Here is a 15362-nt window from a genome sequence, read left to right on the forward strand (position 1 = left end):
ATGGACATTTGGATTGTTTCTGCTTTTTGGCTGTTATGAATAAAGTTTTATTTATTTAACAAATACATGTTTTTTTTTCTCGAGACCTAATGATTTCAATTTTGGGGGTATATACGCCTTGGTGGATCATATGGTAACTCTATGTTTAACTTTTTAAGGAACTGCCAAATTGTTTTCTAAAGTAGCTGCATCATTTTACATTCCAGAAGCAATGTATGAGGGTTCCAGTTTCTCCACATCTTTACAAACGTGTTATTGTCCATCTTTTTATTATAACTATCCCAGTGGATATGAAGTGGTATCTCATTGTGGTTTTGATTTGCATTTCCCTGATGGCTAATAACGTTGAGTTTCTTTTCATGTGTGCATTGGCCATTTGATATTTTGGTAGAACAGTAGAACATCCTCCAGACTGATACAAAGGGCCTATGTAATCTATTGGCCAGTGAGAAACAGGGCATGCAGTCTGTCCAGTATGCCTTGGGGTGTGGCCCAATAGCCCTTGCCTGAGGTGGCACTGGGCACAGTCCTTGTCAGCAGCTGTGGGTCGGAATATTTTAAAGGCAAATGCAATCTTTTTACTATTTCCCAAATACTTCCGGGACCTCTGTATCCTGGTTTACAGTGGACCTATTCTACTGCATCACATGGAGTCCACATTTCCTCCAGCAGAAGGCCCCTGCCCAGGCTAGTGCACCTGCTCCATGCTCGCCTGGCAGTGTGGGTGGGGAGTGAGTGGACACGTGCCATACTTGGACAGCTGCATCAGGTTTAGTGCGTACACCCCAGTTATCTTTCCATAGGTCTGCTCCCCACAAGGCTCTATTTCACACAGCCCAGCTTCCTTTGTGCCTTTGCGGGACCGACGTTGTCAACCCTTATCATGCTGCCCAGCTGTCAGTAGCCAAATTGGTGAGCATGGGTTCATGCATCAACACAATCCATAATGCCCTCAACTCTGCCCAGTGACTACTTTGTCTAGTTCCTACTTTAAAACAAAGTACATTGGGTCTAGTTGGATGGCAGAGGAATGCCAAATCGGCAGGTTTCCCTGGCAACTGCCATCAGTATACCCTGTGTCCTCTGAAGGCAAGCCGACCCTTTTCTTTACTTAGCGGAGGGGACACATAATGGCAGCAACTTCTGGAAGTTGGGCTGGATTGACATAAGTGACCAGCCCTAGTAATGAGTGCAGTTCATGAGACAGCAGGCTGGTATTGAAGTGCTCCTCTGCAGTAAGTAAGTGTGCCATTTCTGGAAGGTGCTTACCTGGGCACAGGCACTCTTAGGTTTGTGGAACGTGTCCTAAATCCATCCTCCTATTGGCAGAGAGATTCGTATCACCACAGGCAGTTCAGCAGTCAGTCCTTCCCTGTGTGCAGTGCAAGATAGACAGCTAATAGTTGTTTCTCGATGGGACTATACCTTGTTTCTTTTCCATTTCTTGAGGCTTGTTGTATGGCCTAACATGGTCTGTCCATGTTAGAACGCTCCATGGGCACTTGAGAAGAATGTGAATTCTGTTGTCATTGAGTGGAGTGTTCTACTTATCTGAGTTTCTAGTTACTCACTTTTCACCTGATAAAACACTGGTCATCCTTGGAGTTCCAGGTCCAAAGGATCTTGTCGGTCAGGCCTTCTTCTTAAGTCGGTCACCACTTAAAACATACAGTTTCCTTGTTTGAACTTCCATCACTCATAACTGTGGTATATGGATAGGCCAACACCATAACGGTATTATAAATTCCATCAAAAGTCAGTCTTTCTGTACTCGGATGTTACGGGTTTCTTTTGTGCAGGGACCATGTCTTAACTCTATCTCCACATCCCTGAAAACTTAACTTTTTTTTTTCAAGAATTAAATTTTTTTTTTCTAAAAAAATGGAAGCAATAAATCATAAAAATATCCTTGAAAAAAAAGTCTTTGAAAATAACTTTTCATCTCTTCCAGGGGAGGAAAATCCATCACCTGGTTAGCACCAGGTGGTATCAGTAGTTGATTGATGTTTTTCTTTTTTTTTTCTTGATTTTTTAAAATTTACATCCAAGTTAGTTAGCATATAGTGCAACATTGATTTCAGGAGTAGATTCCTTAATGCCCCTTAGCCATTTAACCCATCCCCCCTCTCACAACCCCTCCAGTAACCCTCTGTTTGTTCTCCACATTTAAGAGTCTCTTATGTTTTGCCCTTTCCCTGTTTTAATATTATTTTTGCTTCCCATCACTTACGTTCATGTGTTTTGTATCTTAAAGTCCTCATCTGAGTGAAGTCATATATTTGTCTTTCTCTGACTAATTTCGTTTAACATAATACCCTGTAATTCCAGCCACATAGTTGCAAATAGCAAGATTTCATTCTTTTTGATTGCCGAGTATACTCCATTGTATATATATATACCACATCTTCTTTATCCACTCATCCATCGATGGACATTGGGCTCTTTCCATACTTTGGCTATTGTTGATAGTGCTGCTATAAACATTGGGGTGCGGGTGCCCCTCTGAAACAGCATACCTGTATTCCTTGGGTAAATACTTAGTAGTGCAATTGCTAAGTCGTAGGATAGTTCTATTTTTAATTTTTTGAGGAACCTCCATACTGTTTCCCAGAGTGGCTGCACTAGCTAGCATTCCCACCAGCAGTACAAAAGAGATCCTCTTTCTCTGCATCCTCACCAACATCTGTTGTTGTCTGAGTTGTTAGTTTTAGCCATTCTGACAGGTGTGAGGTGATATCTCATTGTGGTTTTGATTTGTATTTCCCTGATGATGAGTTATGTTGAGCCTTTTTTCATGTGTTGGTTGGCCATCTGGCTGTCTTCCTTGGAGATACTTACCCATTTCTTCACTGGATTATTTATTTTGGGGTGTTGAGTTTGATAAGTTCCTTATAGATTTTGGATACTAACCCTTTAACTGATATGTCTGTTGTAAGTATCTTCTCCCATTCCGTCCGTTGCCTTTTAGTTTTGCTGATTGTTTCCTTGGCTGTGCAGAAGTTTTATTTTGATGAGGTCCCAATAGTTCATTTTTGCTTTTGTTTCCCTTGCCTCTGGAGACGTGTTTAGTAAGAAGTTGCTGTGGCCAAGGTCAAAGAGGTTTTTGCCTGCTCTCTTCTCGAGTATTTTGATGGCTTCTTGTCTAACATTTAGGGCTTTCATCCATTTTGAGTTTATTTTTGTGTATGGTGTAAGAAAGTGGTCCAATTATATTTTTCTGCATGTCACTGTCCAGTTTTCCCAGCAACACTTGCTGAAGAAACTGTCTTTATTCCATTGGATATTCTTTCCTGCTTTGTCAAAGATTAGTTAGCCATACGTTTGTGGGTCCATTTCTGGGTTCTCTATTCTGCTCCACTGATCTGTGTGGGAGATACAGGAGAGAAGCATCAAAGGAAAAGACTTCAAATTGGAAGGGCTGGAGAAGATGCAAGGCCTTAGGACATGTTTACACAGCTGAACGTGGCTGTGGCTCCTAAGGAACACCTAGACCCATTAACATTGTCCAGAGCCAGATCCTCCTTCACACCTACCTGACCCTTCCTAGTGTTATAGAACCCAATTAACTTGAAATTCAACCTTGAAAAGCTAAACCATTAGATTGATTAACACACTTGCTTAGCTGATTTTATGCACATAGTCTTTAGCAATTATCCTAATAAAAAGAAGCTTCATTCTGGAGTTGGGGCCTCATTCCCACTCAAGTATGAGGACCTTCACTTAACTGCACTTTGTTTGTGGACTCATCTTTTGCGACTCTGGCCATACTCCCTGCAACAGATCTGAGTGTTTTTGTGCCAGTACCATACTGTCTTGATGATTGCAGCTTTGTAATACAGCTTGAAGTTCGGGATATTGATGCCTCCAGCTTTGGTTTTCTTTTTCAAGATTGCTTTGGCTATTTGGGGTCTTTTCTGGTTCCATACGAATTTCAGGATTGTTTGTTCTAGCTCTGTGAAGAATGCTGGTGTTATTTTGATAGGGATTGCATTGAATATGTAGATTGCTTTGGGTAGTATCAACATTTTAACAATATTTGTTCTTCCTATCCAGGAGCATGGAATCTTTTTCCATTTGTGTGTGTGTGTGTGTGTGTGTGTGTGTGTGTGTGTGTGTGTGTGTTTGTGTGTTTGTGTGTGTGTGTCTTATTCAATTTCTTTCATAAGCTTTCTATAGTTGTCAGTGTATAGATTTTTCACCTCTTTGGTTAGATTTATTCCTAGGTATTTTATGGTTTTTGTGCAATTATAAATGGGATTGATTCCTTGATTTCTCTTTCTGTTGCTTCATTATTGGTGTATAGGAATGCAACTGATTTCTGTGCATTGATTTTATATCCTGCGACTTTGCTGAATTCATGGATCAGTTCTAGCAGTTTTTTTTGGTGGAATCTTTTGGGTTTTCCATATAGAGTATCATGTCATCTGAGAAGAGTGAAAGCTTGACCTCCTCCTGGCCGATTTGGATGCCTTTTATTTCTTTGTGTTGTCTGATTGCTGAGGCTAAGACTTCCAATACTATGTTGAATAACGGTAGTGAGAGTGGACATCTCTGTCTTGTTCCTGACCCCAGGGGGAAAGCTCTCAGCTTTTCCCCATTGAGGATGAGATTAGCGTTGGGTCTTTCATATATGGCTTTTATGATCTCGAGGTATGAACCTTCTATCCCTACTTTCTTGAGGGTTTTTATCAAGAAAGGATGCTGTATTTTGTCAAATACTTTCTCTGCATCTATTGAGAGGATCATGTGGTTCTTGTCCTTCCTTTTATTAATGTGATGTATCACACTGATTGATTTGCAGGTTTTGAGCAAGCTCTGCACCCCAGGTATAAATCCCACTTGGCATGGTGAATAATTTTTTTAATGTATTGTTGGATCCAGTTGGCTAACATCTTGTTGAGGATTTTTGCATCCATGTTCATTAGGGAAATTTGTCTATAGTTCTCCTTTTTAGTGGGGTCTTTGTCTGGTTTTGGAATCAAGGTAATGCTGGCTTCATAGAAAGAGTTTGAAAGTTCTCCTTCCACTTTTATTTTTTGGAACAGCTTCAAGAGAATACATGTTAACTCTTCTTTAAATGTTTGGTAGAATTCCCCTGGAAAGTCATCTGGCCATGGACTCTTGTTTTTTGGGAGATTTTTGATTACTAATTCAATTTCTTTACTGGTTATGGGTCTGTTCAAATTTTCTATTTCTTCCCGTTTCAGTTTTGGTTGTTTATATGTTTCTAGGAATTTGTCCATTTCTTCCAGATTACCTATTCTATTGGTGTATAATTGCTCATAATATTCTCTTATTATTGTTTGTATTTCTGCTGTGTTGGTTGTGATCTCTCCTCTTTCATTCTTGATTTATTTGTTTGGGTCCCTTCCTTTTTCTTTTTGATCAAACTGGCTAGTGGTTTATCAATTTTGCTAATTCTTTCAAAGAACCAGCTTCTGGTTTCATTGATCTGTTCTACTTTTTTTTTTTGGTTTCAATAGCACGATTTCTGCTCTGATCTTTATTATTTTCTGTCTTCTGCTGGTTTTGGATCTCATTTGCTGTTCTTTTTCCAGCTCTTTAACGTATAAGGTTAGGTTGTGTATCTGAGACCTTTCTTCCTTCTTTAGGAAGGCCTGGATTGCTATATATTTCCCTCTTATGACTGCCTTTGCTGCATCCCAGAGGTTTTGGGCTGTGGCATTATCATTTTTATTGGCTTCCATGTGCTTTTTAACTTCCTATTTAACTCTTGGTTAGCCTATTCATTCTTTAGTAGGATGTTCTTTAGTCTCCAAGTATTTGTTATCTTTCCAAATTTTTTCTTGTGGTTGATTTTGAGTTTTATAGCCTTGTGGTCTGGAAATGTGCACGGTATGATCTTGATCTTTTTGTACTTGCTGAGGGCTGATTTTTGTCCCAGTATATGATGTATTCTGGAGAACATTCCATGTGCACTGGAGAAGAATGTGTATTCCACTGCTTTAGGATGAAATGTTCTGAATATATCTGTTAAGTCCATTTGGTCCAGTGTGTCATTCAAAGCCATTGTTTCCTTATTGATTTTCTGTTTAGATGATCTGTCCATTTCTGTAAGTGGGGTGTTGAAGTCCCCTACAATGATGGTATTATTATCAATGAGTTTCTTTATGTTTGTGATTAATTGATTTATATATTTGGGTATTTGCACATTTGGAGCATAAATGTTTACAATTGTTAGGTCTCCTTGGTGGATAGACCCCTTAATTATGATATAATAGCCTTCTTCATCTCTTGTTACAGTCTTTATTTTAAAGTCTAGATTGTCTGATATAAGTGTGGCTACTCCGGCTTTCTTTTGTCGACCATTAGCATGATAGATGGTTCTCCATCCCCTTACTTTCAATCTGAAGGTGTCTTTAGGTGTTAAGTGGGTCTCTTGTAAACAGCATATAGATGGATCTTGTTTTCTTATCCATTCTGTTGCCCTATGTTTTTTGATTGGAGCACTTAGTTATTGATGTGTAGAGTGAGTACTGAAGGATATGAATTTATTGCCATTATGTTGCTTGTAGAGTTAGAGTTTCTGGTGGTGTTCTTTGGTCCTTCCTAGTCCTTGTTGCTTTTGGGTTTTTTGTTTGTTTGTTTGTTTGTTTGTTTGTTTGTTTGTTTTTGTCTTTTCTCCCCTCAGGGAGTCCCCCTTAAAATTTCTTGCAGGGCTGGTTTAGTGGTCACAAACTCCTTTAATTTTTTTGTCTGGGAAATTTTTAATCTCTCCTATTTTGAATTGACAGCCTTGCTGGATCAAGAATTCTTGGCTGCATATTTTTCCGATTCAGTACATTGAATATATCCTGCCACTCCTTTCTGGCCTGCCAAGTTTCTGTGGATAGGTCTGCTGCAAACCTGATCTGTCTTGCATTGTAGGTAAGGACTTTTTTTCTCTTGCTGTTTTCTTGATTCTTTCCTTGCCTGAATATTTTGTGAATTTGACTATGATATGCCTTGTTGATGGTCAGTTTTTGTTGAATCTAATGGGAGTCTTCTGTGCTTCCTGGATTTTGATGTCTGTGTCTTTCCCCAGGTTAGGAAAGTTTTCTACTATGATTTGCTCACATAACTCTTCTACCCCTTTCTCTCTCTCTCTTCATCTTCTGGGACCCCTATGATTCTGATGTTGTTCTTTTTTTAAAAAAAAATTTTTTTTTAACATTTATTTATTTTTGAGACAGAGAGAGACACAGCATGAACGGGGGAAGGGCAGAGAGAGAGGGAGACACAGAATCGGAAGCAGGCTCCAGGCTCTGAGCCATCAGCCCAGAGCCCGACGCGGGGCTCGAACTCACGGACCGCGAGATCGTGACCCGGGGTGAAGTCGGACGCTTAACCGACTGAACCACCCAGGTGCCCCATGATGTTGTTCTTTTTAATGAGTCGCTGATTTCTCTAATTCTTAAATTGTGCTCTTTTGCCTTAGTCTTCCTCTTTTTTCTGTCCTATTCTCCATAAGTTTGTCCTCTATATTGCTGATTCGCTGGTCTGCCTCATCCATTCTTGCCACCGTGACATCCATTCAAGATTGCAGCTCAGCTATAGCATTTTTTATTTCATCTTGACTAGTTTTACTTCTTTTATCTCTGCATAAAGGGATTCTAATCTATTTTCAGCCCCAGCTAGTATTCTTATTATCATGATTCTAAATTCTGGTTCAGACATCTTGCTTGTATCTGTGTTGATTAAGTCCCTGGCTGTCATTTCTTCCTGCTCTTTCTTTTGGGGTGAATTCCTTTGTTTCATCATTTTGAAGGAAGAAAAGGAACTAACAAGCTAAAAAAAAAATAAAATTATAAAATTAAAAACAACACAAATCAAAACATATCAAATAAATTATGCTAGATCATAGGTGCATTTTGGTCTGGTTGTTGAAAGGAGCTTAATAGATTAAAGAAAAAAGGGGAAAGGAAAAAAAACGAAAACGTTGAAAATTAGAAAAAAATGAATGCAATGAAATAGAATGAAATGATGGAAGTAAAATAGAATTTGAAAAATTTACAAAAAAGTAAAAAATATAGTAGAAAAAATTAAATAAAATATTTTTAATAAAAATTGAAAATAAAAATAAATTTTTTCTCTTTCTGTATTCAAGAAAAAGAAAAAAAATTGAATAGATGGACCTGCAAACAGACTGAAATACAAGTGAAATTACATCATTTTCCCCTAGAAGTCAAACTCCGAAGCATTTTATAGTTCGTAAACTAAGGAGGTGGAGAGACTTGTGGTGTTCCTGAAGTGTGAGGTTGGTCCACTTGGGTGGGGCTTAGTGTAATGGCTCTGTTCTCCACGAGATGGCGCTCCTTAGCTTACTGGGGTAGATTGTTGTGGCGCTTGTAGGTGTGTATGCGCGTGCGTGAGAGGGGTGAAAATGGCGTAATTCAGCTATCTAGTCTCTAGTATTGGAACTCTGTTCTCCCTGATCAGCAATCTTGCACCCATCCTTTGTCTCTGGTTTCTGTCCACTTGCTGCTTTTATACTGTCTGTGACCAAGCCGTCAGGTTGTGAGGCAGCACCTCCCTCCTGGGTCTTATCTTAGATGCGGTGGTGTTTCCCAACCTCTCACTTCTGAGGGACTGCGGCTTTGACCCACTTAGACCTTCTGATGGAGGGTCTCACCGAGCAATGGCTGAGTGCTGGCCACACCCAGGAACGTTCGCTGGACCTTGCTGTTGCCGATGCACAGAGACTGAGGTCTGATGCAAGCCCGCCCCAGAAAAAGTTCACGCAGTTGTGTTGCAGCAGCATTTCAGGGATTATGGTAAGTCACAACACACATCTGGCACCAGGCTTCCCCCTTAATGTCCTTGTTCCAGTACCAGTGAATGTGGTTGTTCTCTGGGGTCTGCTGGGACCTTTGGCTGTGGGGAGGCTGCACAGCCTCTACCAAATGTCCTCCCAGCAGGGGAACCACCTCTCTCAAGGACCCCCGGACCTTACTCTCTGCTCTTGAGGATTTGCCCTTGCCATCAGAGCACTACCAGGTATCTAGCTGTGGAGTTTCAGACTCTGTGCTCCCCCTGTTTATAGAGTCTTAATGGAATTTAAACCCTCTCCTTTCTTCTTTCTCCCTTTTTTGTTCAGTTCCTGTAGCTGTTTCCACTTTTCCACTTTCTTTCCAGGTGCTTTGGGGGGGGGTGCTTTTTCCATACTCTCCCCCACCTCTGTCCTTTCTTTGCAAGCAAAAACAGCTCCCTGCCCTCCAAGGCTTCTCTCTCCCCTGGTTCACCTCTCTGCACTGTGTACCTGCTGAGTTCTATATTTCAGGTTGTGCAGTTTGTTGTGTTAATCCTCAGATCAGTTTTCTAGGTGTGCAGGATGGTTTAGTGTTGATCTGGCTGTATTTCATGGACGTGAGACACAGAAAAAACTTCCGTGCTCTTCCACCATCTTGGCCCCACCCTGAAAACTTACTTCTCATGGTAACTTTAAAGCATTCTTATTGAAAGGATAAAAGAATTTGGTGGCTATTGAACCCCCTTAAATGTTGAGCTCTAGGCCGCGTACTGTAGAGGCTAGAGCAGAAGAAACACAGTATACTCTGCCTCTGGGGAACTTGTAGCTTAGTTAAGATGACAGTTTATCTACATGAGAAACCGTGATCACAGGTTCTGACCAGGTGCCAAGACAAGGGCCTTAGGAGTTTGGGCTTGTCCGCTTTGTCTCTCTCCATACCTGGGAAAGAGTCCATAAAGAGTTTCAAGGTTGGAATCCTGATTTCCAGCTGTTAGTCACTGTAGAATCCTCTGGCAGCTGGTTATCTAGCCTCCACTTGGACACTCTCACCCACAGGGAGAAGCCCCAACACTCTCCACTTAGGATTTGATGATGTTGTTTGCCAACTTTGGGCATCGAGAGAAAATCAGATTGCTTTTTAGCCTAGATGTATGCATCTTTCAATCTTTGCCTTAAAAGAAACTACAGGCCTGAAAAAAATGTGTGTAAAGTCAACAAGGAAAGGAAAATAGCTCTAGTCAAAAGGTTGAATTCCAGTGAGATAAGTCAATGGGTACTCACATGCTGACGTTAGCTAAGGAATGTCAAATCAAATTCATCCTGAGAGGGTCACTTCTGGGGGGACCAAAATGAATTATTTTATTGCGGACTGTTATCCTTCCAGAGCCCATGTGTATGTGAATGTTCTGGGAAGGTCTGAGGGTATGAGATTTAGAGAGGTGAATTCATTCCATATACTAGTTAGACATTTTATTCTAATTCAGGATAAAGGCTGATAATTTTGGAGCTAATCAGATATTTCTCATCAGGAATGCAGTGTGAAAAAGGTTTTCAAGCCAGAATGTAAAACCCTTCTCTAGTAACTTCTCAAAATAGATTTATAATAGGAAATAAAATTATAATATGAAGTACAATACCTGCAATTGTGGTGGTGCCAGTTAAATAAAACAAGGGGATAATACAAGGGCTGGCCCACGGTTGTATGTAATAGTAGACAAAATGCGTGGTGTCTTTATCACCATCATCATGGTCATGTTGATTTACAGCCACCGAGGGAGAGGGGAACACTAAGCCATCTGATGTTGGAGAATTAGAGAAGGGACAGAGCAGGTCTCCTGGTGGGTAACAGATGTGAGCAGGGTGAAAAAGAAGAGATAAGGTCAGTGAAAGGGCCATCGAGGTTGGAATGTGTAAGATACATGATTTGATCAATGCAAAGTACCCAGAAAGTTGCACACCTGGGCTTTGGTAGAGGCAAGGGACAGGAAAACTGCTATCCCTGTGTCTACCTAGGTGTGTCTGGACTCTTACAACTTTCAAACAAGATTAGTTCACTAGAAGCAAATAAATCATCCACATGACTGTGCTCCAGGCAGTCACCCCTACTGAATTGATGACTAAGGCAGTCCACCTATGACTTATCAGAAATTCTCTTCCCAAGGAGGTAAGGAGGGAAAATGGGTGTGGTGGACCAGGAATTATGGGCAATTCTAGGTGAGCCAGAGTGAGTCACCTTCCCCAGTTGACTTCTGGCTAATACTGGAGACTAGGTCAAGGGCTTTTGCTTCTGCTGCTCATTCTTTTCACCTTTTCCCCAAATCCTTGCTCTGTCAGCTCTTCGATTTTTCTGATAAGGCTCTGGAGCTGGAGCAGCTCTAATTTTATAGATAGGGCTCCTGAGACCCAGATTGGAGAAGAGATTTGCCCTAATTCCTATAGCACATTGTTTTCAGAGCTGAGAGTGGACCGCCTCTTGACTACCAGCCTCTTGCGCTCTGTCCTCCACCATGCGGCTTTCCTCTTTGAGTCTTTTCCCCATTGTTCCAACTGAGAGGCAAAAAGGACACAAGACATGGCAGAAACTTGAAGAGGTTATCCCTCAACTGTGAAGTGCCCCATGGAACATATAGAGACTAAGGAGGAGTTTGGGAGCAGAGTCTCACCTTCCATGACCCTATCCTCAAGAGAAAAATCCAGTTTCAGGTTACAATTTCTAAAGTGTAAACTCTGAACTAATGAACTCTGTGATGCTTTCATCAATCTCTAATATTTTTCTTTTGGGAGTTCTTTTCAAATTTTTGTTTTCAGTATCCCCCCTTTTAAGTAGCTTTTTTAAAATAAATTTTTTATTAAGTATAACTAGCATACCATGTTACATTAGTTTCAGATGTACAATATAATGATTCAACAATTCTATACATTTCTCGGTGCTCATCACATTAAGTGTACTGTTAACCCCCCTTCACCTATTTCACCAACCCCCCCACCTCCCTCTGGCAACCACCTGTTTGTTCTCTGTATTAAACGTCTAAAAGTTTGTTATCTTACAACAAGATCCATATTTCTCTCCCCTGATGAATGTCGTCTTTCCTGCCTGAATGTCCCAAGGCCTCTCTTCCTCCAGTGAGCACAAAAAAACCTTGGAGGGTCCTTAGGTTGAATCCAGTATCAAAGGGAGTGTGCAATTTGCCTATGTAAAGAATTGGAAGTCCTCATCTCTCCTGCTGATGAGCACTCCCCTCCTTCCTTTTGCAGTACAGTCCTTATAAGCGAAAACATCTTGCTTTTAAATCTTTTCTGTACCCCCTTCTCCCAAAATTTGGCCTAGTCAATGAAGTATAGAACAACACAGACTCCAAGAAGAGCAGAAGTGTAATGCAGGATGAAGCAAGTGCCTGCTAATGAGACCCCTTAATTTCTTACTTTTGTGTTCTCTTCTGGGCCTGTGGGAGCCTTCCACTCCTGGAGAGGCTGCATCTAAACTCCTACCCTGGGCTTTTCAGAAAGGCTTTGTTGTTTCAGGTAAGCATCATAAACTAAAGCTGGCTGTGTATCTGTTTGACTATCTGTCTGGCCTCTGTTGTACCTTTCAGGTCTCAGACTCCTCAGACTCCTCAAAATCAAGTGTACCTATTTCTCCTCAGGCTAGATAGGTAAGTGTTCTGTAGATGCTCCTGTCTGGGTCAGGAAGGCAACTCCAACTTTCCCCAAATCAGTTACTTTAATTTTTTTTTAAGTTTATTTATTTTGAGGGGCGCCTGGGTGGCCCAGTTGGTTGAGTGTCCGACTTTGGCTTAGGTGATGACCTCCCAGTCTGGCAGTTTGAGCCCCGTGTCAGGCTTTTTTCTGACAGCTCAGAGCCTGGAGCCTCCTTCGGATTCTGTGTCTCCCTCTCTTTGCCCCTTCCCCAGCTCACACTCTGTCTCTCTCTCTCAAAAATAAATAAACATTAAAAAAAAGTTTTATGTATTTTGAGAGATAGAAAGCACGAGTGGAGGAGGGGCAGAGTGAGAAGAGAGAGAGAATCCAAGCTGGCTGTGCACTGCCAGTGCAGAGCCTGATTCAGGGCTTGAACTAATGAACCATGAGATCATGACCTGAACCAAAGTTGGACACTCAATCTACTGAGCCACCCAGGTGCCCCCAAATCCATTAATTTCAAAGACTTTGGTTCCTCTTATGTATAATTAGGGATTAGTGTACAAGAGATGACCCAAAACTTCCAAGATTGATCCTGGAACCATAATATCTTGAAATGTTTAAGGAAAAAAAAAAAAAAAAAAGGAAACTCTCATCATGACCAGATTGGGTCAGAGATCTGTGAGAAAAGGAGGCTTAAAAAGTAAAAGCCTAAATCCTTAATTGCCACCTAGAAGTTATAACATCTCATTAAGGATATTTCTAAAAATTCTTTTCTGGAAAGTCTTTTATATACTTGCACAAAGCCCCTGATAGCAAAAGATCAAGCCCTCCTACGTTTAGAGGAGGTGTGCCAGTTATCACTTAATACCTCCTTATTTCAGATCTATCCTTCATTGCTTTGCTTGGGATACTAGAACATTTCTTCCTTACAGCTCAATGTTGAGCTTTATCAGTAGAGAGTGCTGGAAGGCCAATTTCATCTACATAAGCAAGTGGTTTCTTCCTTCTGGCTTCTGCTTACTAGTACCCCAGCTGTGGGGGAGTCCTGCTTGCCAGCCAATGCCCACAGTTTCCTGCCTCAGCTACTGTGTACCAGCTCTGGCTAGGGCAATCTAGTGTACTACTGTGTCATCTGATGACTTGTGACTGCAGTCACACCCTCTCCAGTGAGGTCAGTGTCCCAGCCTTAGGGAGAGGCTCCACCCGCCCCTGCCTCCCCCCTCCCCACCCTGTCCAAGTAGGTTCTTTTGGTTACCCTCCCTCTGCCTTAGGGTATTCTTTAGAGTTCTCTTTTAGTCCCTCATAGTAGTTAGCTCCCTTTAAGTAGTTAATAATTCTTTGTATTAAACTGTCCCTGCTCAAAATACTGTGATTGCTATCTCCTGAATGTCCTTTCATTGGCCTTGATGCTGAAAATGCAATTACTGGTAAATGACGGTACCCTAGTAGGTCAAGGTTTTGATAAATTCAAAATCCATTGAACATGTGAAAATACATCGGTCCTAATATTACTAGAAACTATACAAAATGAGTCAGAATGAGTTTTATTCAGCTGGAAGTCATATCTGTGAATTTTATATTTAGAATTGTTATTAAATCATTGCATGGTTTAATGGTAGTGAAATGAACTCTAACAAAATTTTGGAGACTGAGATTTCTGGAATAAGAGAGTGATTCTCCCTTTTCCTTGAGTAGTATCAGCACCCAGAATAGCAGAAAGTCTCCATCTTTTAAGATGTTAGATAGCCAGTTCTTTCAAACTGGAAAAAAAAAAAAAAAAAAAACCCTCCCCAATCTGTCCATCAGATTAAGAAATTCCATTGCCACACACACAACATGTATGACTGACTCTAGACCAGTGCTGTGCAGTAGAAATAGATGGTAGGCCTCAAATGTAATTTAAAATTTTCTATGGTCACATTAAAGAAAAGAGAGAAACAGGTAAAATTAATTTTAACAATATATTTAATTTAGGGGCTCCTGGGTGGCTCAGTCAGTTGGGTGGCTGACTTTAGCTCAGGTCATGATCTCACGGCTCATGAGTTTGAGCCCTGCATTGGGCTCTGTGCTGACAGCTCAGAGCCTGGAGCCTGCTTCAGATTCTGTGTCTCCCTGTCTCTCTGCCTGTTTCCTGCTGACACTCTGTGTCTCTGTGTCTTTCAAAAATAAATAAACATTAAAAAAATTTTAAAAATTAAAAAAAACCAATATATTTAATTTAATCCAAAGTAGTGAAAATATTATCAAGATAATAATCATTATTAAATTATTAATTAACATTAAATTGTTGATATTTACATTCTTTTATATGTACCAAGTATTTGAAACCTGGTATGTGCTTTATGCTGTAAAACTTCTCAGTGTAGACTAGTCACATTTCAATGTTTATTTATTTTTGAGAGAGAGAGAGAGAGAGAGGGAGGGAGGGAGCATGAGTGGGGAGGGGCAGAGAGAGAGGGAGACACTAAATCTGAAACAGGCTCCAGAGTCTGAGTCCTCTGCACAGAGCTGGACACTGGGCTTGAACTTGTGAACCACGAGATTATGACCTGAGCTGAAGTCGAATGCTTAATTGGCTAAGCCACTGAGGCACCCTAGACTAGTCACCCTTCAAATGCTCAATAGCCACATATGGCTAGTGACCACTCTGTTGAACAGTGCAGCTCTTGAATATGGGTTGACCACCATGTGGGGTCACGGGAGCGACTTTAAGTTGTGACTTTTTGGGACACGGTTAAGAAAAAAGGAACTGCATGAAAAATATTGGACTTTATTCTATAGCTTTATTGAACCTATTAATATTGTATTTTAAACCATTTTTTGTGTTAGATACAAGTAAATGTAGTAGTGATGATGTGTATTACTTTAGGAATCAAGAATTTCAGTATAAAAGAAAAGGAAGTGCAATTACAGAATTAAGAATCTAGGTTGGGAACACTTTTGGGCATTACTGTGGAGTTTGTTAGTCCTG

The 15362-nt window shown here is 40.7% G+C and overlaps 1 protein-coding gene across 6 annotated transcripts in view; it reads left to right on the forward strand.

Annotated features, from left to right (window-relative positions):
• Positions 1 to 15362, forward strand: part of ACKR2 (atypical chemokine receptor 2) — a 60969-nt gene that overhangs the window by 9811 nt on the left and 35796 nt on the right. For all 6 annotated transcript variants that reach the window (XM_058729604.1, XM_058729600.1, XM_058729601.1 and 3 more), the window contains one exon: positions 12343 to 12402. The gene's annotated coding sequence lies outside the window, so the exon portion shown is untranslated. The remainder of the gene's footprint in view (positions 1 to 12342; positions 12403 to 15362) is intronic.

This window comes from Neofelis nebulosa, chromosome 5 (assembly GCF_028018385.1).
Source record: "Neofelis nebulosa isolate mNeoNeb1 chromosome 5, mNeoNeb1.pri, whole genome shotgun sequence".
Taxonomy (NCBI): Eukaryota; Metazoa; Chordata; class Mammalia; order Carnivora; family Felidae; genus Neofelis; species Neofelis nebulosa.